The 24863-nt window shown below is 38.7% G+C and overlaps 1 long non-coding RNA gene across 1 annotated transcript; it reads right to left on the reverse strand.

Moving 5' to 3' along the window:
- Positions 1-485: 485 nt before the first annotated feature.
- LOC125620852 (uncharacterized) lies at positions 486-1834 on the reverse strand. The gene is made up of 2 exons (XR_007352337.2): positions 1515-1834; positions 486-707 (listed from the first exon to the last, which is right to left on the reverse strand). It is a non-coding gene; the product is annotated as an uncharacterized LOC125620852 (long non-coding RNA).
- Between the last annotated feature and the right edge of the window lie 23029 nt (positions 1835-24863).

Genomic DNA, 24863 nt, shown 5'->3' on the forward strand with positions numbered 1-24863 from the left:
CTGAATTTATATTCAGAAGCATTGGCAAATTATTGTCAGAATATTTGCATACAAGTCGAACAATTAAGTTGTCAGCTGATTCTATTTTTTTTAAAGTGGCTAATTTTTTTAAATCTGTTTTGTGATCAGATCTAGTCAGAACTTTCAACACTGTTTCATTACTTAATTTAAAACAGCATCAGTGGGAGATACATTAGCTAAAGGAAGTACAGAAATACACTGATATTTTTTAGCATATTTCTCTTACTCTCAAAGTACCTGACAGGTCTGGAAAGTGAATTAATAGTATAAATGGTAAAAGAATGGTAGACTTACTGTCAACTGAGAGCTGCAGCAAAAGCTTGGTTGAGTAACACTAGAGGAAGTATTTTGATCACAATGATGGTGCTATATCTTTTGCTAGCACAGCATACGAATATTTTTTGGGTTATCAAACATATCACTAAAAAGTTTATTAAAAAAAATAAGAACGCTTCCAGCCTAAAAAAGTTAAATACTTGGATTTTTATTAATACACGTTGAATTTCCCAGAGTTAATAAAAAATTAATAGTCTAGATCATTTCATAAGAAGAACCCTCTGAAAATTGTATCCCAGTTTCCTGCAGATGCTGAGTGTCAAACTGAGATATGTCACACAGGAGAATTCAAGCCCATTTCTTGTCTTGTTTTACTTTTGCGCTTGCCTGGGCATTAGCTGCCTTGATGGCTGTAAGAAAAAAACATAATAATTTAATTTGTGGAATCCATTGGCAAACACTTCCTTTTATCTTAAATTAAACAACTGGATCTTTGAAAATGCCATCTTTAGATTTTTTTTTTTAATTGACCCATTATTTTGCTTGCTTTCACTGCCAGAACCCCCTACTGCAAACAGGGATAAGCATGCTACCTGGACTTCTTTTGATGAATAGTTTTAATTAAAATATTCTGTACCATAAGTGTTTTAATGTTACAGACAAACCAAAGGTATGCAGTTATAAATTAAATTACACATTTAAATTAATCTATAAATATGCTATAAAATTGACAAGATACATTTAAGATTGGGAATATGACATGGATTGCTAATTATCACAATTAAATATCAAGAGTAAAAATAAATGACAATCAATAACCTAAAACCATTTTGAAAAAAAAGAGATGGAAATATAATACCATTTAAATGTCTATAAAAGCAAAAAATTATTAGCAAGTTGGAGTCCTGATTTTTCTATTGTAATAAAATGATAAGAAGTAGCACATTACACATTTCATCACTGCTAGACATAAATACTGTACATATACTGCACCAGTACAATTTACTACAGGATTCTTCTATTTAGGTTTATTATATTCAGAATAACATGTTTAATTTTTACTAACAACATTCCCAGCTTTTTGTTCACTAAAGGCCTGAACCAAAAACTATAGACGTCAATGGAAGCCTTTCCTTTGAATTCAATGAGCTTTGGATCAGTCACTAAATTCAAAAACAAATGAAAAAGGATAGTTATATTCCTACTTAAGTACTTACATTCAAAGGCTCTCCATTGTGAGTCCTTACTCAGGCTAAACTCCCATTGTTTCAGGGCATTTTTCCTAGCAAGGATCATGGGACAAGGCATCAGCACGTATTGCACAGTGTGCTTTCCTGAAATTCTTTTAATAATTACTCCTTCACATCTTAGGAACACTACATGCCAGCCTAAAAGACACTGCACTGTTTAGTCTACAGTGCACTGTTAGCCAGTGGTAAATCAGTAAACTGGGTGAAAACCCATTAAAATATTTTCAAAATTGTTTGTTTTAACAGCATTAACATCATTCTCTAGATATGGAATTTACAATGCTCCTTTTACACTACAAGGAGCCTATTTATTATCAAGAGGGTAAAGGCAGAAAACTGATGATAGCTGCACTTTCTTCATTCTCAGAATGGGAATTTGGGCTGACATTCATTACTGTATTCATGTTAAAAGCCAACTCTGTCTTTCAATCAGATATTTCCTTCTAATTAAGGCATATTCACTTTTTTGCTAATTAGGTATTCTTTGTTGCACAATGTTTGCTCTAATCTTTCGGAATTTCTCTCAATATCCAGTATTGCCTTCATTACTGGCTCCCCTAGAATCCAACCAAAGCATGCTTTTTTTTCCTGCTAATTATATCCTCATTTACAGATTGTTGCCTTCTTTGATTGGCTCTTTACACCAGTTGCTATGACTTCATTAGCAATGTCTTCTGACCCTGTTATTTCCTGTGACAGGATTTGCTCCACTTGTCCTGTGGCACTCTATCCCAGGGTCACTCCTCTCCCTGGTTGGAATATTGTCAAACACAAGAGGTTTTGGGCAGGAAAAATCACTGCTGAAGTTGCTAATTACTACATACAGCAATGGTACAAATTAATGCTTCTAGCAGTTTAAAAAAAATGAATGTTTTAGAGGTGTCATTAACAGGTTAGTGTCATTTATAAATGTGCTTGACACAAAAAAACAAAAAACAAATCCATGCCAAATGTGTAGTGTGGTTTTGCTTTCATAATCCCTCCATCAAAGAGGTATTTTCATCTCATGTGAGCTTGCTTATCATCCTATGTTGCTATAAAACTGCTGCATAAAGCTTTCCCAAACTAGATGTTCTTTAGAGGTAGATTTCTAAATAGATTTTCCTATTTTAATTTTAGAATCCCACGGTATATTATTACTGATGTGATTTTTAACATATCGTACAGAAGCAGTAGTCTGTTTTAAAATGGCAAGATTAAAATCTCTGGGCATCATTTTTAAAAATATTTTAACTGATTAGACAAGAATAGCATATTAAGAAATAATTAAAATGTATGAAACTGCAGTGAAGTACTGATACCATGTTTATAATAAGCATGAGAGTGATATGACATTATAATTTGCATGGGGGGCAAATTGCATATTTTGTTAATTGTGTTCCCCACTTTTAAACTCTTACAAATCTGAATAATCCATTACCAGAATCAGAGATTCATGAATAGAGCATATAGAGTTTAACACAAGTTAGTTAATATGAAAAACGCTGTATCTAGTTGTTTGCAAAATTACTTTTGTTGATTAAAAGGCTCTTCAGAACTTCCGGCTTGTGAAAGGGTTTTAAATTGTCTAATGCTGATTGTGATTGCTATGCAGAAAAAAGGCAATGCGAAGCAAACCATTATATCACTGAATCTTTGTTAAGCAGGCCTTGAAAGTGCTTGACAGCATAATTAATCTTGTGATATGAACAAAGAAACCAACTCAATAGTATTGAAGATGCTTATTAAAAATACTAAATACCTTTTTCCACTTAAAAACCTTTTGAAATAGTGTGGGAAGTGTCATTACCTTTTTTGTTTTTGTAGTATTTTAGTCTAAAACTGATACAAGGGATACATACCATGAGGAAAAGAATAAACTGCATGACAATAAAACATTGTGAGAAAAACAATGCTACCTGATTTGGAAAGTCAGCTAAGCAACCTTTGAACATTAAATTTAAATAATAATTGGTGGTCAGTCATGTTGCCTTTCCAAATTATATCTTAATAAAAACTATTTATATATAGTTCAATTGCTAGCACTAACCCTGATTGTGGTCTCTACCTTATATGGAGACCATATTGTGCAGATGCTGTAGCACATGAGATTATTCATCCAAGTATTCCCTAGTATGGCTGAATGTATTTTTGGTGCAGGCAATTCCCAAATGCTCTTGAAGAGCATGGAGGACGAGATGGACAGTCTGCTGTGATTCTGGCTGGAAAAGATTGAACCCTGCGGCTTTGACTGTAAACATATCTATTATATATAAAGAGAGAGAGAGGTTGGTATTTGCAAAGAAGTCCTCTATATTTCAATAGGAATTGAGTGCATAACTCCTTTAGACTCCTTTGAAAATCCTGGCCCTATAGATTTAGAAACTAATCTTTAGATAAGTACACATTTTGGATGCTAGGTTTCAGAGTAGCAGCCGTGTTAGTCTGTATTCACAAAAAGAAAAGGAGGACTTGTGGCACCTTAGAGACTAACCAATTTATTTGAGCATAAGCTTTCGTGAGCTACAGCTCACTTCATCAGATGCATTCAGTGGAAAATACAGTGGGGAGATTTATATACATAGAGAACATGAGACAATGGGTGTAACCATACACACTGTAACGAGAGTGATCACTTAAGGTGAGCTATTACCAGCAGGAGAGTGGGGGTGGGGGTGAGGGGAAACCTTTTGTAGTGATAATCAAGATGGGCCATTACCAGCAGTTGACAAGAACGTCTAAGGAACAGTCGAGGGTGTGTGTGTGTGTGGTGGAAATAAACATGGGGAAATAGATTTACTTTGATAGCTGTCAGTAGGTTTCCGGTATAGGGTGGTGTTTATGTGACCATCGCTCATTAGCACCGTAGTGTCTAGGAAGTGGATCTTTTGTGTGGACTGGTCCAGGCTGAGGTTGATGGTGGGATGGAAATTGTTGAAATCATGGTGGAATTCCTCAAGGGCTTCTTTTCCATGGGTCCAGATGATGAAGATGTCATCAATGTAGCGCAAGTAGAGTAGGGGCATTAGGGGACAAAAGCTGAGAAAGCATTGTTCTAAGTCAGCCATAAAAATGTTGGCATACTGTGGGGCCATGTGGGTACCCATAGCAGTGCCACTGATTTGAAGGTATACATTGTCCCCAAACGTGAAATAGAATCCTATTTTCGACATCTCCGACTCAAGGAATATTTCCAACACACCTCTGAACAACATATTAACCCACAGAGACCTTCCTACCAACACTACAAAAAGAAGGATTCTGGATGGACTCCTCCTGAAGGTCAAAACAACAGACTGGACTTCTACATAGAGTGCTTCCACTGACGTGCACGGGCTGAAATTGTGGAAAAGCAGCATCACTTGCCCCATAACTGCAGCCGTGCAGAACACAATGCCATCCACAGCTCAGAAACAACTCTGACATCATAATCAAAAAGGCTGACAAAGGAGGTGCTGTCGTCATCATGAATAGGTTGGAATATGAACAAGAGGCTGCTACGCAGCTCTCCAACACCACTTTCTACAAGCCATTACCCTCTGATCCCACTGAGGGTTACCAAAAGAAACTACACCATTTGCTCAAGAATCTCCCTGAAAAAGCACAAGAACGAATCCGCACAGACACACCCCTGGAACCCCGACCTGCGGTATTCTATCTGCTACCCAAGATCCATAAACCTGGAAATCCTGGACGCCCCATCATCTCAGGCATTGGCACCCTGACAGCAGGATTGTCTGGCTATGTAGACTCCCTCCTCAGGCCCTACACTACCAGCACTCCCAGCTATCTTCAAGACACCACTGACTTTTTGCTAACATTTTGCTGCTATGTTGTCTTCATGACCTTTGGCCCTCATGACAACTTCTGCTCTCCTCTTAATATCAACTCTTCTGTGTAGTTAGATGAAACACGACACCAGGGTGGCAGCAAGTGTATCATGAATTACTTAAAATGACTACTATGTATGTCATTTGCAAGTATGGGATTGCTTTTTAAGCCATTGTGCCATGGTCATGCCCCCTGTCATGCTCACTTTCCCCTTGCCCACTTGTAGCAGCCAGAAAAAGAAGTTTCCTTGTGCCATATTCCTTTGCATTATACAGAAGCCTCTTTGTGTAGATGAATGCTCAGCACTATCAATTAAGATTGTAAGATATTTGGGGCAGAGACTGTCCTTTAGTGTGTTTGTAACACTTACCATGATGGGCCCTGATCTTGATTAGGGCCTCTGGGTGCTGCTTTAATACAAATGTTTGTCCCATTTACCTCTTTAATCAGCAGCTTGTATCATCAAGCCCATACACAGGAATGTGTTGAATTTGCAGCATGCTCCTGGGAATTCTGGGTGATTTCCAATCTCAGACCCTAGAAAAATTAGGAAATCAAAATCTTGTTAATTAAAATATGCATAGGTTTTATACCTAGGGGCTTAATTTCTGCATGTTCATGTTCCCTTCAATTTTTAATTCTTCATGAATACCACATCAAGACACCTTGCAAGCACCTGTTTATCTTTGTAGTAACAATGAATCACCAATGCTTGGGCTGATTTTGCAAAACTTCTCATGACATAACAACAACTTTGCCTGACAACAGATTGTGGGAGCAGGCCCTTTTTGTCGGGAATGATTATTGCAGGTGGTAGCTAACTTTACCAGACTGCTTTATTGCTTCACAAGTTATGTTTTTAAACAATGGACCATATCTTGTCATCTTTCCACATATAGAACTCCTCATTAATTAAGCTCAGCGGAGAGTACTGCATAAAAATGAATGGCAGGATGTGGACCGATGTACTTACTAATCTCTCACAGCAATATATTGGAGAAGCTGAATCTAGAGTTTTGTATTAAGAACCCACCAAGGGAGTAAATTTGTCTTTCTTACTGATGCATTTCACCCCAACAGACATGTAACCATGCCTATGTAAACTGCTGTGTCCTGGCCATCTAAGTTTAGTTAATGGAGCAACCAAAAATTGCTGAACAGCAAAACCCTCTAGGTTTTGATGCTCAACACACTTTTGTACTTGTATTCTATTAGGTGGTAACTGCCGCACTAGAACCGCCTCAGTCTTTCTCCCCTTTCACCTCTCCTCCCACTCATTCATAAGAATATTATGGCACAGACATCTTTTTCTGAATTGTACCTCCATGTACTACCTACGCTTATCAAAGCGGCACACTAACTCAGTGGAGGGGCTTTTTTTGGCCATAAGTGCACATTCATCTGAATAGGAAAATAGCCGTAAAAAAGCTTATGAGCAAAATCTTGAAAGTTTGTAGGAGGCAGTATTCATCTAGGGGTGAACAGCTTATTTCAACTTTAATAAATGCCTAGAACCATTTCATTTTAATAGAGCTGCCAATTTACACAAAATTGCCATTAGTCTTACAGTTCAAGATACTTCTTTTGAAACTGCTCAGGATATCAGGAGAAAGTTGGAACCGTCTCATAATGTCATGCTCTTAATATAAATGGCTACCTTCCCCCAGTACTCTCGATAGGACCACAGTCACAGGCTTCCCTCAGCTTGGATTGGCACCATTTCTTTACATCCCTTGAAAGATGTAGTGAGTCTGTCCTTAATAAAGATGACCACCATCTCATTTTCCTGAACACAACTGAAGCCAGAATGCCCTCAGATAAGATTGTTGACCTTAATCACGAGGTGTCACCTAAGCAAGAGACAGAGAGAAGGCAGTGGGTGGGAGGATGTGGAGGTGCAGAGAATGAAACTGTGGGGAAAGGCATGTCTGGGAAGGAAACAGGGAACCGGTGAAGGGGAGCAGGGAGGGAGTATGTCTGAAGGTCACAGGGGTCAGGAACGGTGACCATGGGGACAGGGAGAGGGATTGTGTGGTAATGGAGAGGTAATGTAAGGAGCAGGAAGGAAGGAAGATGGGACAGGAAATGTGGCAGAGCAGAGTGAGAGACAAGGATGGGAGTAAGGGAAGGGAGATGCAGGTAGGAAACAGAGAGAAAGGGCTGGGAACAAGGAGACAAGTAAGGAAATGATGGGGAAGGGGATGCAGAGGGATGGAATGACAACTTCCTAGAGGATAGAAAATGGTAAGTGGAGTCCAAACAGCCTGTGGGCAGCTTGCCTTTTTATTTCAATGAGTTCTGGATAGAGTGCCCTTAAGGTTGAATTTTCAAGAGATTTGTTCCCACCCAAACTGGGGTGAGAACTTCCTCCTGAGATTAACGAATAGGAGACAGACAAAAAAGGCTATTTATTATTTTTGTTTAAATCTCAAGATTTTAAAGCAAATTTTATAATTTTTTGAGATCTGAGTCAAGATTTTTTAACTCAAGGGGCTGCCAATACTGTGTTATGTTTGCCCAGTACAAATATTATTACTACATGCTTTTTAGTTTACTATTAGATACTGTAGCTTATTCATGGCGATGAGCGCTTGATGTAATCAAGATGAGAGTGTAGAAAACACTAGCCTCCGTGATTTGCATATCTCCAGTGTTCTGTCTGTTGCAAATTCATTGGTTTCTATGCACACATGACACACAATATAATAGTCCTAGAACTGTTTTTAAGCAAGACTTTCAGGTCAATAAATGCATTTGCACACATTTGGGAAAAAAAAAAAAGTCTATATGAACAAATTCCTCAGTGGTCTTAACTTTCTCCCAGTGAAAGAAACAAAGCCTCACTAGCTTCTAAAAATGATTCATAAAAACAAATCTTCTAAATGACCTGCTTAGAAAAGCAGTCTCATGTAAGAATAAGCAAAGACACAAAGCCCATGATTAACAGCATACCCATTTGCAAAGGACACATTTTTGTTACTGAATATATAGCGTCTGCTATGTGCAATGACAGTGTGCATAGAGCTCGTTTAATCTAATCACGGAAAATAATTTAAAACTTTTCACAATCACAACTGTGAATGTATTTATGTTTATTTTGGGGGGTATTTCTAAATTATTATATTGTGAAATATCTTGAAGGTCTCTAAAATACAAGATAAACCCGCAGGTAACCAGGTCCTGTCCAATATGCTGAAAAGCACTGGCCAAGCATTCAGTACAAACAAAAATTTACCTGAAAAACAACTTCGTAAGAGCTGTTCCATGCATTGTCTCATCAGCATTTAGTGAAACACCCACTGCTGCATCATGAAGGATTAAAGCATACCTAAAAGAGAGGACAAGATAAAAGAACAACAATGGGAGAAAAAAGAAAAAGAAAAAAATACTTGGCTCTCTGTATCTTATATATACACACCCTGCCTTTTGACTCACTATATGTAATATGACCAGCATGGAATACATGTTGCAGATTGATCAATAGCTGAGCACACTAAAAGTTTCCAGCAGACACATATTTAGGCAGGATCACCTATCATTGCTGTAAGAGTTCGGACAGAAGACAGAAAGCAAGAGAAGGAATTACTATTATTTTTAATTCTGGGAATACATGTTCAGTCATCCTCACTGGCTCTCTGGCCAGATCATTATCTTTTCAATGTAAATTAGAGAGGCACATACTGATTATGCATTTGGAAGCTAATTTTCCAAATTCACAGCTCTTTTCCAAAAGGAAGTGCTTATCACTGGGTTGTATTACTACACAGAGGATTTTGTGAGAATACTACCGGTAGTACTGAAGATGTGTCATTAATACACCTAGATGATGGAAAGGTTAGGAGACAGTTTAAATCACAGCTGACCAAAGCAGAGATCTCACTTGCCAATAGCGGAAAAGATCTTCCCAGGTAACTGCAAGCATTTCCTCATTTGAAATAAATTTCCACTAGTATAGCAACAGATTGAGCTTGATGGGTATTCCTGTTGCATTCTGAGGTGTGAAGAAAAGGCCTGAACTGTACATATGCTGTAGAAGACAGTTTTTGCTATTACTTCTGGCGGTTCATTGTAGCTGTTACTGCTTTGTTCATCACCTTTGCACTCCATGATGTCTCATGAAAATACAGTATTTAGTTTCATTAGTTGCCATACTTTAAAATGCAGTTCTACTTAGAAGAAGAAAGCTATAAAAATGCCATCATGATGTTGCATGTGTATTGTCCCTTAATGACTCCTGATCAAATGTACTCAGTTTACAAGCAAAAAGGTGTGCTCTAATTGCAAATCTGAAGCTTCAGCCTTCCCTAGTTCTGAGAGTCAAGCTGGGTTTTCTCTTCTCATTCACCACCTCTATTCATAACATTTCTACAGGCCAACTATGCTCTGGGGGTTGCTTAAGTGTAACAGATTGTAAATGGAAGGAATATAATCTCTCTCATTTTCTAATAGCCATGTTTCTAATCTGCAGAGCAAACAGGAGTAAAAATTAGTATAAACTTATTTTGTTGCTAATGCAAGCAGTTATAGGTGAATACTCACATGCACAGGGAAGTAATCTGTTTAGGAAAAGTGCTGTGTCTATGCAGCAATTTTTTACAGTAGAACTGGAAGAGACAGTTGAGAGATGAAGATAACATCACCCCCATCATTTTGTTTATAAGAACAAATGTCCAGTGATCAATATACAGTGATCACTATTTAACCTCAACAGTTGCAAACATTTACCATACATTTCCCTATTCTGAGGGAGATAATTACTGGTAAATGATAACTGTGAACACTACAGTTGAAGTTTGGAATCTACTCTGCTTTCGAGTTGTGGAACAACTCTTTACCAACATGTACGAGTTCTCTTCCCCTTTCAGATACTCTACTAACTATTAATAGAGGCTGAGAACAACTTAAAATGTAGAGCAGAAATTCAGATCTGGCATAAGCAGGCATATTTTCCATTGATTAAAATCACTTCTTCCAAAGCGGAGTTTGATTTTAGGTTTCCAGTAGTTGGATAACTGTCTCCTTTTGTTTCAATTTCAAGCCTCTTTTCTCCGGAAATAGTGCTCCTGAAGACAATGTTATAGAATCAAGACGGTTACTTATCCTATCACTAGTCACTTTCCAAGTGACCATCCCAAATTGTGGTAGGATGGGATGTTAAATAAATTAGTAACAAAATCCAGTAGGTGCTAAAAGGGACACCTTTTTGATCTTGTGAGGAAGGTTTAGATTGGATATTAGGAAAAACTTTTTCACTAGGAGGGTGGTGAAACACTGGAATGCGTTACCTAGGGAGGTGGTAGAATCTCCTTCCTTAGAAGTTTTTAAGGTCAGGCTTGACAAAGCCCTGGCTGGGATGATTTAATTGGGGATTGGTCCTGCTTTGAGCAGGGGGTTGGACTAGATGACCTCCTGAGGTCCCTTCCAACCCTGATATTCTATGATTCTATGTGCTTACCAATATTGGCATCTATAGATCCTTTCACAGAAGTCTGTGAGGGCATGGAATATGTAGAATTCCAATAAATCTAAACCTTTTGAGTTTATATTTTAGCAAGTGCAATTTGTCTGGAGCTAGTTTAAGATTCTTCTGGTCTTGTGCTACCCCTATTTGCTCAGATATTTTCATAAAACTGGTAACTGAATAATATTTTTTCATTACCACAGTATTCATGGTAGAAGTAATTGGTGAGCAAGTTTGAAAGATATGGTAAACGTGGTGTAATATTATAGATAGCTGCTATTCTTTAGCATACACTGCATTCTACATTGACATTGGTCTGATACACTTAATCCAAGGCTTGAAGATAAAGTGCCCAATCTTGCAATCTTTTCACATGCAAAATTACCATTGACTTCCAACTCGTCATGACTTTAATTTACTGGAATGTATTTACTTTGAAATGACTGTGGATCTGGCCTATGGTGTTAATCCATGCCCCAAACTACTGTTAAAACTCCTGGGCCTGGCAGATTGCAGTGTGGCCTTCTCCTTATTAATATACACTATTATGTATCTCCTATTAGCACCTGGTTTAGAGCTCAGTAAGACAAAGTTGATAGCATGGGATCTTGCTCAATATGTAGAAAGCACATACTCATACAGTTAAACATGGGTCCATACATCTACCATAGGATGCACTAATGAGGTTCAGATCATGCATTACTTTTCCATGCACAGATTAAAGCATTTTTGGAAATTGCCTGTTCAGGAGACATATGCGACAAGCTACAATCTAATGGGGGTCAGCTGCAGTCATGAATTTTATGCCCGCTGTATTAAATAGCAACATCTGTCCATATATGAGCTCTAAAATGTCCTCATTCCAAGACAGATGAGACGGCTGATTCACTATGTATAGACTCTTCATGGCCAACATTTCAAGCATAGTGACTTGCAACAAAAAAATACACTGGCCCGGTTTTAGAAGAACATGATGTTCATTCATATTACAAACCAATATTTCCATGTCAATACCAGTAGACATGATGAGTTTCTGAGACGTCTGAAAAGAGCCTCAGATGACCCAGAAAGAGTCAGAAATGGCACTGGTTTAGCATTTTCATCCTTACTATTAGCCTCAGTCTCTTGACTAAGGATTTTATTTACAGTATTTGGCCTTTTCCAGTGAGAGATGGTGTTTCCCCTCAAAATGCCATATAGCATTGACAACCCAGGTGTTCAGCTTTACTCCCTTGCTGAGACTTAGCAAATGGCTTAGCAATCATTTTCTGAACGAATATTTTAAAAACCTCTGGGAACATTGATTTTTTTTTTTTTTTTTTTTGTTGTGTGTGGATATGCCACCAACCCCTGGCACTTACCTAAGGAGAATAACACTGCCTAGAATGATTGCAGCTGAAATTTTCTATACTCATTTGTTAGCTGACTTTGGAGTGATGAATATTCTCTGAGATATTTGTTTTGATTTTGTTGCTTTTTAACAGACTATACTGTTCTACTAAGGTCCAGCAACATCAACGCATTTATTAGTTGTAGTGCTCACAACATACCTGGGTGCTGTCAACATACACAGGAGGTAAAGACCTTGCCTTGAAGAGCTTACAGCTTTAGTCGATATATTTCCAGAACCAAGCCCCTGAATCAATTGTTTGTCCTTGCTGAATCCCTCACTTACACTAACCTGTGGAATTAAGTCCACACTTCACTTTTACTGCCAAGCACTGAGCCACTCAGGTTTTGATGACAGTGAGCCAAAAGAATCTGCAGCAAGGCACATGAGCGTGGGGGCCCCTCAAACTGTGATAGGCAACTATTTTCTTTTGTCGGGGAGGAGAGGAGATAGATCTGAATTACGTAAAAGATTAGTAAAGAGTCAGGAAGATGAGACTTCAGTGAAGAACGAGACTGTAACAGGCTGGTAGTGTTTGCTTCAAACATCCCACTCCATTAGCAGGTGTTAATCCTGCTGGATAATAATTCAGTGGGTTAGTGATAATAAGGCTGGTCTTCTCCACAGCTCACAAAGGACCCACTGCCACACCCAGAATGTCTTTCCAGGCTGCTTTATTTCCTGAAACTCAAGTAAAACAATCAAAAACAGTTGCTCAGCCCACACTGTGCTACAGCTCCTAGGGGATTTTTCCCCTTCACCTGCCAGTCATTCCTGCTTTCAGGCTTCCTGCAGAAATTGTCTTTGCCCTGTTCACTGAGCATTGCCACTCCCTCGAGGCCCCTTTTCCCTCAGATGGTTCCCACTGACTCCCCCTTCTTCCCCAGGGGACTCTGGCAGTCTCTCCCAGGAAGCTCCCACTGCTTCTGCTTCTTGCAGCTCCCTGGCTCTGACTCACCAGGTCTCTCTCAGCAGACCATACTGCCTCTCCTCCCAAAAGACCTCTGGCAGTCACTCCCATAGAAGTTCTCTCAGTGAAAGTCCCATGTGGGCTCTCTGTGAGCCTTTCCTGACTGACTGACTGACTGACTGCCAGCATGATTCACCCAGGCTTTTCTTCATTAGGACACCATTGCCTTCTCTTATAATCCAGTGGGGGCAGTGAGCAGGCACAGGTGTACGGGCCCTGCTTCCTCTTAAAGAGCCAGTGTCAGCCTATGACACTTATCCAGATATAGAGTAGGTGGAAGTGGCTCTCTAGCCCAGATCTAAGTCATGGACTGAGCAGCCTAGGGAAAAGAAACCCTTGAAGCAGAGAGAAGGCAAGGTTTGACCCTTTGCAGTATGTGAACTTATTTTTGAGAAGGTTGGGAAAGACAGCTGCTCTTACACAAAGTGTATGCATGAAAAAGTGGAATTCCAAGGTAGCTTGCATTGCTGTAGCAAAATGAAACGTGGGCTCTGTGTATTTCCCTAAACAAATATGTGTCCTGCTTAGTTTGTTTTGAGAATAAATTATGCTTTGCTTATTGCTATCACTGCAGCTTGTGATGTTATAGTGAAATGAAATCTGCACTCAATATGCCTTTGCACTAAACTGCTAGAGTAAGTACTGATGGATATCCTCTTAAGCATGGTATTAGTCTTCGGTTTTACCTACCCAAATAGCAAACCGCAGTAATAAATGTAGATATTTCTATACTGTGTATGTGTATTAATACAGAAAGTTGCACAACCAGGTCCATTTTTAACATGTGAAAGGCATGGCTCAATGCATTTGCTGTGTAAAAGGTGGAGACAGGCAAATCTTCAAAAGGTTCAGCAGTTCAGTTTGAATAAGCATCTGAAATTTCAGATACTGATCCCAAACTGATCTAATGTATTGAAACTTTTTGGCCTGGAAATCTCACGCTAATATACAACTACTCCCACCACAATTCTAATGCAGGGCCTGAATCACATCTCTAGGAAGGGAGGAAGCAGTCTAAGTAACCCACAGAAAAGAGCTGTCCCTTAGGAGCCACTCACTACAGATCTTGCCATAATCTAGCATCCTGAGAAGACTTCTTTATGTCAGGCAGTCTTCCAAGCTCAGTTCATCTTTATAAATACAAATGTTTACAGAAACTTTTCATAGAAGTTTTGTAAACTGGATTTCACATTCTATGCTTTAGACTTGATCTTTCCTCTTTGGATGACTTCTTGCTTGCAGACAAATTGAAATGGCTGTCCACAGTGCTGGTGAGTCAAAGGGAACTCAGTTGAAAGGAGGAATATCTTCTGAAGTGTGTCAAAGCATCTAATACTTGCATGTAAAGGCTGCCCTTTTCTGATACACTCCTCTAGGGCTGATTCAGACTGGCAGTCTCTGAATTACCTTGGATAGATCTGTAGTAGGTGGAGTCCACTAGCAAAAAGCTCACCCTACTCTTGAGTAGAAGGGTAACTTTTTGTTCAGAGTCACATCAACTTTGCTAAACTTGCTGAGGACATCTTCAGTTCAGATGAGCTGGATAAATACTAGAAAAGATTGCAGATGAATTATTGTATTGAACTTGAGGTGCCTTAACTAAAATACCTAATTTAATAAACAACGTATCCACAGTAACTATAGCAAGATAATCTGTGAATTTATACTTGTCAAGTCAAACAGTTGTAGACAAGCATTAGGATTTTAAAATAATCTCTCCCTACGTTTTATATTCTGTCACTGGATAATCACTATAGAGAGCACCTTCTTATTCAATTCATAATCTCTTCTATGCATTCTTAACTATTCAAATTTAGCTAACTTAACATTTTTGCTAAAATATAAAGCTAAACAAGATCTCAGTCACAAGCATAAAATCTTTTTTAATGTATTCCTTGTGCTACTTCTGAATATTAATAAAAATTAATAATTAATTTTGCCTTTGGCATTGCAAGATATACTAGTTTTAATTAGTGTACTGTACTCCTATACAATTAAAAAATAATTGATGTCCACGCTTATTGGCGGTCCCTGTGATCTCTTTCCCTGTTGTTGTCAACAAATGCCTCAAAAAACAAGTTCAAGAATGTTTTGCTGTCCACTTGATTTACACACCAAAAGTAACAGACAAATCTTTTATGATGAAACAGAACAGTTTTGTGTTTAAATTAAAAGCTGATGGCCACAAGAAAGAATGGAAAGTCTATAAAAATGTTTCATCCATCAACAAATTTGCCTGGAAAATATCAATGGTTGACAAAGTATCTTGGCTTAAATGTAGAGTGGCCATCTTGTATTTGTTATGTCAGTTCCATCAAGCATTTAATTCTGATGCCCCCCTTAATCAGCTTCAGTTATTTAAATTCAGCATATCATGTTACTGTTTTACTACGTCATTTTAATTGTACCATGAACTACTTTATTATAAGATGCTAAAGTCTTTCTCTCTTGCACATGCTGAAAGAATGGATGTCGAAGAATTAAAGTGTAAATCCCCATGGGGAAAAAACTAACTTCCCTTCAAAGTATTTGCATCAAGAACCTTGAATAAATACAAATTTTCTTCATTAGGACCACTAAAACAAAGATATCAAATCCCAGAGCACAAACTTTCCTGCCTGGTTACAAAAATGAAGATAAAAATTCATATGAAAAAGAACAGTTTTAACTGACCAACTTTATACATCCCAGAAGCTTACAAAACTTTTAATTTGATGCTCAGACTGAAAATAAAATATAGTAAGGAAAATGCTGGACATGATTAGGGCTAACTAAATCATTGTGCTTGTTTCTTAGATATCACAGTAATGGGCACCTTAAAAATATCATGGGAGGATGAATGCATAAACAAAATAGACAAACAGATAAAATGCATTATTCAGATAGCACATGAGTAAAAATGCAAGTTTTGTACTTTCCCATTTAATCCACATGCTTGTGGAGTGATGAACATGAAAAATCAGCAAATCAGATATTTATGCAATTTATCGTTTTATCATGATTAATGATCTCAATGGCTATCTTAACTAAAAATGGATAGTAATTCAAGTAACCTACTTAAATATATATGCACAGGAGAATCCTTAGTATTACCAAATACATTCTTATTTCAAAGGATTTTTTTAAAAATTGTTCAGTAGCTCTAGTGGCAGCAGAGAGAGAAAAATCAGTGAAAACTCAAATTTGGCTCAAAATGTGTTCATGAACAGGGATGAGTCAAACCAGTAAGGCTTAACTCTGTGTTCATAAATAGGAATGAGTCACACCAGTAAGGATATTCTTGAACTTTTATCAATTACCTTACATTATTTTATGTGTAGGCTTTCCTATGTCGCTTATCACCATAATATATGAGCATATATATTGTGTTTTAAAATCAATGTCATGATAGGAAACAATGCATAGGAAATCAATGGAAGTTTTACTTTACTTTTACTTTACCACAATATCAGACCATTTATGTTAATAGCTATTGAGAAATTACAGTTCTGTTATGGTCTCACTAGAAGGGAGAGAAGTAAGAGCTGCAAAAAAATTAATTTAAAGGAAAGTATTTGTTTGTTATTCTTTGAGCACATTTTTCAGCCATGTTAAAGAATATTTTTAACTGTCAGATTTAATGGAAAGAGTATTTATTTTAAACTACACAAAATAGTTGATTCTTATATTATGGAAATTAAGTCCAGCAATTTTGTATACTGTATATAAACAAGTAAGTACATTTAACTGCTACATTACGTTGATCTTAGTACAATTTAAAATGTGCATTTTATTTCTTCCTCCTGTTGCTGCCTTCTCACTGACTAAGTGCTGCAAAAATAACTTTGGAAAATCTGGACAAAATAAAGTATCATAAGGGCTTTCCCTTTTGCCAGAATTAAAATGGAGAACAAAAGGGGTAGTGTCTCACTTACATTCTGGCCTCTCTGTACTTTCTTAGTGGGGCTGAAAAAAACAGCTGCATCTAACCAGCTGAGATTTCCTCTTGCGGGCTTTGAGTTGCTGCAGAGTTAGACTCATAGACTTTAAGGCCAGAAAGCAGAGGCAACGTGGTGGGGAGGAGCACACACCCTCCCAAATTTCTGCCAGGGTGGGAGTCAGGCTGCGTGCTGCTGAGGGGCACGTGCCTGGGAAAGGAACCACCACCTAGCGCTCCTGCTGAGCCCCACTAGGAGACACCCAGGACAGGGAAGAGGGATGAGGCTGGCAGCAGAACTCCACCAGAGGGGGCATGGAGAAACCCGCTGAGTCCCGTTCCTTCTTCACCCGGAGTCATAGTTACCACTGCTCACTTGTCCCATCATCTCCTGCTCTATGCCCATGGGAGGCACAGGGGGAGTGGGAAAGGGACCAGAGGCAATGCATGGGGTGGTCACCTGTCCGCCCCCCAAACCTTTAAATTGTGCCTCCACATCATCAATAATTATGAGTTGTCTCTGCCAGAAAGGACCATCCTGGTGATCTAATCTGACCTCCTGCACATTGCAGGCCACAGAACCTCACCCACCCACTCCTGTAATAGACCCATAACTTCCTGCTCTGTTACTGAAGTCCTCAACTCATGATTTAAAGACTTCAAATTACAGAGAATCCATCATTTACATGAGTTTAATCCTGCAAGTGACCTGTACCCCATGCTGCAGAGGAAGGCGAAATCCTCCCAAAGTCTCTGCCAATCTGACCCTAAGAAAAATTCCTTCCTGACCCCCAAAAATTCCATCCTGACCCCACCGGCCAGACACCCAAGCAAGACTCTATTACTCAGTTTACCTGGCTGTAAAATAGACATGATACTACTTACTTATTTCATAAATGCTTAATAAAGGTCTGATCCAAAATCCGTTGATGTCAATGAAGTTATTGAGAAGCATGGTCCAAAGAAAGATATTGAGAGACATGGACCAAGGATGGTATAAGTTCAGTGTTATTATTTATTCATACTATTTCTTTTCATGTTGAGTTAATTTTTAATCCAATACTGATATTTTTAATTCTTGAATTGCCCCCCAAAAAGCATTTATGAATAACAGAACTTACCTTATTTATAGTCTAAGTTGTGTATGTTGCTGAATATAGGAAGCAGCTATATTTGTCTATTAAAAATGTAAAATTAAAACCAGAAAGAAGTTCTGAATGTAGCACATGACTCCTGAGCCAGGGAGTGCTGGTTCCACCTCAGATAAACAAAAGATCCAGAGGGTGTGAAGGAAAGTGGGATTTTCAAAGTAGTCTAAAGGAGACCAGTGCCTAACACAACTCAATGGCATTTAGGCACCTAACACCCTTAGGTTCCTTTGAAAATTCCAGCTCAAATCCAGCTAACCTTCCTCACGTATCTAATTCCACTGAAATGAATTGGAGTACTTCTCTCCAACATTCTCAGCCCAGGAGGAATGAATTTAATGGAGAGAACTCAAAGATGAATTTGGGTGAAATCTGGGCTCCATCGAAGTCAGTGGAAGTTTTGATATTGACTTCAATGGGAGCAGGATTTCATCCTATAACTTACTGTAACTGGAATACCTTTTCAAGTAAAATTATTTTAAAGAGTGAAGCATGCACCTGAAAACTGTGTGACATTAATATATTTTGTTCTCCTGTGATCAACCTGAACCTGTGCAGTCAGCTCAAAATATTCTATATAGCATCATCACCAACTATGGCACAGCATAGATTGTGTCTTTGCAAGCCTTCTCAGTTGGACTTATTGGTTCAGCTTGTACTTTGAATGTTGCCCAAAGAACCCTGGATGGCTACCTTGTGATCTGTTTTGGTCCGTCTCCTATTTTGCATTTATATTTTCTTGTTGGATGGTATCATTCATGCCCATTCCCCACACTGTCATATGTCAATGGATGATGCACAAACCAGTATCATTCCATTGTGTTAATACAGTATTATGAGATTTAGCAGTTAGTCTTTTCAGGAATTCATGGGAACATTGCCTTTGATCCATGTGAGTTCACACCTTTGGGGTTTTGCTTCAGATTTCATAGAATCACAGAAGTGTAGGACTGGAAGGGACCACAAGAGGTCATCTAATCAAGTCTTCTGCACTCAAGGCAGGACTAAGTATTATTTAGACCAGTGGTGGGCACGCGGGTAATCCGCTGGCGGGCCACAAGACGGTTTGTTTACATCAACCGTCAGTAGGCACGGACGCCCGCAGTTTCCAGTGGCTGCGGTTCACTGTTCCTGGCCAATGGAAGCAGTGGGAAACAGCACAGGCCGCAGGTTGCCCACCACTGATCTAGATCATCCCTGACAGGTGTTTGTCTAACCTTCTCTTGAAAATCTCCAATGATGGAAATTCCCCAACCTCCCTAAGCACTTTATTCCAGTGCTTAACTACCCTGACAGGAAGTTTTTCTTAATGTCCAACCTAAACCACACTTGTTGCAATTTAAATACATTACTTTTTGTTCTATCCTCAGAGGTTAAAGAGAACAATATTTCTCTCTCATCCTTGTGACAACCTTTTATGTACTTGAAAACTGTTATGTACTTCAAAACCCCTTTCAGTTTTCTCTTCGCCTTACTAAACAAACCTAATTTTTTCAATCTTCCCTCACAGGTCATGTTTTCTAGGCCTTTAATCATTTTTTGTTGCTCTTCTCTGGACTTTCTCCAATTTGTTCACATCTTTCTTGAAATGTGGTGCCCAGAACTGGACACAATGTTCTACTTGAGGCCTAATCAGTGAGGAATAGAGTGGAAGAATTACTTTCTCGTGTCTTGCTTACAACACTCCTGCTAATACATCCCAGAATGTTTGCTTTTTTTTTGCAATAGTATTACGCTGTTGACTCATATTTAGCTTGTGATCCACTATGATCCCCAGATCCCTTTCCACAGTACTCCTTCCTAGACAGTCATTTCCCATTTTGTACGTGTGCAACAGATTGTTCCTTCCTAAGTGGAGTACCTTGCATTTGTCCTTTTTGAATTTCACCCTATTTAGTTCAGACCATTTTCCAGTTTGTCCAGCTCATTTTGAATCTTAATCCTATCCACGAGAGCACTTGCAACCCCTTCTAGCTTGGTATCATCTGCAAACTTTATAAGTGTACTCTCTGTGCCATTATCTAAATCATTGATGAAGATATTGAAAAAAAACAGACTCAGAACTGATCCCTGTAAGACCCCACTCGTTATGCCTTTCCAGCTTGACTGTGAACCACGGATAACTACTCTCTGGGTTCAGTTATGCCCCACCTTATAGTAGCTCAATCTAAGGGCTAGTCTACACTGGCATTGTTGAAGCACTGCCGCGGCAGCACTTTAATGTGGCTTGTGTTGCCATGGCAGAGCACTGGGAGAGAGCTCTCCCAGTACTCTAAAGAAACCATCTCCACAAGGATGTGCTGTCTACACTGGCACTTTACAACGCTGAAACTTGCTGCACTCAAGGGGATGTTTTTTCACACTCCTGAGCGAGAAAGTTGTAGCGCTGTAAAGTGCCAGTGTAGACAAGCCCTAAATTACATTTCCCTAGTTTTTTTTTTATGAGAAGATAATGGGAGACAGTATCAAAAGCCTTGACATGACATACCACAACTACCACTTCTCTCTATCCACAAGGCTTGTCACCATATCAAAGAAACCTACTTGGTTGGTTTGACATGATTTGTTGTTGACAAATCCATGCTGACTATTACTTATCACCTTCTTATCTTCTAGGTGTTTTCAAATTGATTGCTTAATTATTTGCTTCATTATCTTTGCAGGTGCTGAAGTTATGCTGACTGGTCTGTAATTCCCCAGATTGTCTTTATTCCCCTTTTTATAGATTGGCACTATATTTGCCTTTTTCCAGTCCTCTGGACTCTCCCCCATCTTCCATGACTTTTTGAAGATAATCACTAATGGCTCAGATATCTCCTCTCTTGGGTATTCTAGGATGTATTTCATCAGGCCCTGGTGACTTGAAGACATCTAACTTGTCAAAGTAATTTTTAACTTGTTCTTTCCCTATTTTAGCCTCTGATCCTACCTCATTTTCACTGGCATTCATTATGTTACATGTCCAATTACTAGTAAACTTCCTGGTGAAAACTGAAACAAAAATGTCATTTAGCACTTCTGCCATTTCCACATTTTCTGTTACTGTTTTTCCCCCCTCATTGAGTAATGGGCCTAGCCTGTCCTTGGTCGTCTTCTTGCTTCTAATATATCTGAAGCAAGTTTTCTTGTTACCCTTTATGTCTCTAGCTAGTTTAATCTTGTTTTGTGCCTTGGCTTTTCTAATTTTGTCCCTACATACTTGTGTTATTTGTTTATATTCATCCTTTGTAATTTGACATAGTTTCCACTTTTTGTAGGACTCTTTTTTGAGGTTCAGATCATTGAAGATCTCCTGGTTAAGCCAGGATAGGGTCTCTTGCCATACTTCCTATCTTTCCTACGCAGTGGGGTAGTTTGCTCTTGTGCCCTTAATAATGTCTCTTTGAAAAACTGCCAACTGTCTTTCCCCTTGGACTTGCTTCCCATGGGATCTTGGGGTCTCATGTCTGAACAACCTGAAATGTCAAGGTGAAATTTAATCAAAACCACAAAAAACACACACACATTTTTATCCTTTCCAAGAGGCCAAAGAAAAAAGATAGGTCCAATCATTCCTCCTCACAGTCCACCTACCCACTCAAGCAAAGCCCTAAAAAGAGAGCCCTAAATGTCAACAGAGACTTTAACTAAAATAGTACCATGGAGGAAACTCATTCTAGTGTCTAAGGTCTTCTGTTGAAAATGCTCAATCAACCACCCCTGGACATTTACATCTACAGATATTTAAATGCATTTGTTTTTTGCACCCTAGCTGCTCCCCTACCATGGTAGCACATAGATGGGAGGCTTCTCAGATAGTCATTGCATAATAAGAGTAGAGTCAAGTAGATGAAAGAAAAAAAAACTTTTGCAGTTGTCACGTTTCCAAAATTCCTAGGCAATTTCAATTGACCACAGTAATAGATATGGATGGGAAATGGAGTCACTGTAGTTCTGCAGTGAACAAAATTTATTGTTGACAGTTTTCTAGTAGATTGTAGAAAGTGAATTCTACCTAACTAGGTTTTTATACTGTGGTCATCACCATGGTATCTATCTATTGGTGTTTTCAGTCAATTTTTCTTTATGACCTGCTGACCAATACCATATTAAAACTGGCACTATTTAGTGCTCTTCTCAACTGTGAAGTCAACAACTAATTCAACACTGACAGTAAACTACACTCACACCCTTACTAATGACCCTTTCAGGTCAGGCACATTGAGAGACTAAGCTGTCTATGCTTTCCCTCAAAGGCTACTACTGCAAAACGACTCATTACCCTAGCCATGGTCATAGAGACAATTTTTTTAATCTCAATATTTGGACAAAACATTTCTCTCTCAGTCTCTCTCTCTCGCTGCATACTTATTCTGACAATCTAACCCTTTCACAGGATTCTTTAACAGGATTTTTTTATACTAGCATTTATAAGATATGGAAAATAGTACAGTGCATCACACTACAGTCCCACATTAATGGCAATCCTTGGTCATGGCTGCTATAGTTAAAGTTGCTCAACAGTTTTTGTTGTAATCCCTATTCATAGATTCGATAAACATTAATCTTATAGGCCAAATCTTTCTCTGTATGGTGATTTTTCAGAGGACATTTGAGTGTCTAAGTTATGAACAAGTGAATGAAATATGCCTCTCTCACTGTAAAAAAAATTCTAATCACATATAATTGAACATGGCTCAAAAAACAGCTGATTATTTGAAACTTGTCACGGCGCAGTCTTCAGTGAAGAACAGCGTAGTTGCTTGATTTGTAAATAATTGGATTTGGGTTAACAAAGATATGACCACTTGAAAATTGCATACTGAGCACCTGCAGCAGAATGTGTCTTTAAGTCTGCAGGGATGCACTTAAATAAAGAGGCACTCTTAATGGGTGGACAGGTAATAAAGGATGCCAGAAGCTGGGAATGGGCAACAAAGGATGATGGATCACTTGATGATTACCTGTTCTGTTCATTCCTTTTGAAGCACCTGGCATTGGCCACTGTCAGAAGATAGGATACTGGGCTAGATAGACCTTTGGTCCGACCCAGTATGGCCATTCTTATGTTCCCTTGATTTGTTAAAGAAATTGAAAAGCTGTGTGATTGGGAAACCATTAGAACTTGGGAACTGTTCCAGATCCTTTCTTTTCATTTTTTTCATATACAAAAATCTGGAAAGAAAGAAAAAAATGTGTCAATACAATGTCAATGTTAAACAGTTCAAATCACCAAAGGTCAGAATATGCAAAAAAGTATATATCCAATAACAATGGTATCTCAGCCAGGTTGCATATAGGTGCTATTTTCTATTGCTGCCTTTCTACTGTTGGGAAAAACTTTTGTGTTTCTTTCCTTTTTCTGGTTTTAATTGACAACCTTACCATTACACAAAGACAAGTGTTTTCAGGTGTGTGTGTGTGGGTGTGGGTGTGGGTGTGTGTGGAGGGGGGTTTTGGCATTTAATTTCCTACACATAATTAATGTGGAGACATGATATATATTTCTAAATTCTCATTTAGGAGCTGATAGGAGATGCAGAATATTTCCTCCAAGCAGTGAACACTAACAAATTAAAGTTTGTAATATGCCACTGGGGGAAAAAAGCCTGGTTGAGTGTCAGCAATGGAGAGAAACTTGGAAATGTTGGTCAGGGCACACATGTTCATGGTTGCACCTTTAAGGGAACTTCATTCGGATTCAATCCATACAAAAATATCTGCAAAATTCTGAGCTTCACAAATAATGGAAGATCACAGTTCCTGATTCCCCAGTAGGCTGACCTAATCATCACAAGATTTACTTGCTGCAAAAGCCAAAATGCAGATTGGGGGAAAACCTGCCACAGAGAGTTGCAGATGATTCCGGGAAGAACAGAAAATATACAGAAGAATTCAACCTCCTCCTGAGTTCCACTACTTCTTATTCATGTTCTGCTCTTCCCTTCTCCTGGCTGCAAAAGCAAATGGGAATTTCTCCAGTCCTAAGCTGGTGGCAGGGAAAGACTTTTTGGTTAATCACCTCGGAATACTCAAAAAAGTATGCTCCTATCTTCTGTCTGCATTGTACTGCCTTAGGTTGGTGATTTCATTGATCAGTAGTGCATTGACTTTCAGCATGGGTGGTACACCACTCCATGGAACAAAGCTATAAAGAGGGATATTTTCGGGGGGACAATACACTGTACTATGATTTTTGGAAGGCAAAATAGTACATATTTTGCTTGAAAAACAAGGACTATCCTTCCTAAAGAGGGAGAGCTGGCATGTATGGGGCTGGTCTTAAATACAACTAATGCAAGTAGCTGCTTTAGCCTCACAGTTCTGGGCTCCAGGCAGACTTGCAAATCATGGGCTGATTCAATCTTCCCTGCAGCAGATTAGCAGAAGGGGAGACAACTGAGGACCTAAAGTCTCCTCTTCCTTCCTCCCCTTACAGGTTGGTACCCTGGTAAATGATTAGGTTGGCTCTAACGTTTGTATTTGATCAGTCTTGGCCACTCCATAAATGGTGGACTCTGATATGCACATTCAGTTTGCACCTCCACTATATGCAGCTTTGAAAATGAGAGAACCTGGGCTCTCTCTAGGTGGGTTAATGAGAATTAAGAAAAAGTGTCTCTGTAAACTGCAGATGTTTCC

Source organism: Caretta caretta, chromosome 12 (assembly GCF_965140235.1).
Source record: "Caretta caretta isolate rCarCar2 chromosome 12, rCarCar1.hap1, whole genome shotgun sequence".
Classification (NCBI taxonomy): Eukaryota; Metazoa; Chordata; order Testudines; family Cheloniidae; genus Caretta; species Caretta caretta.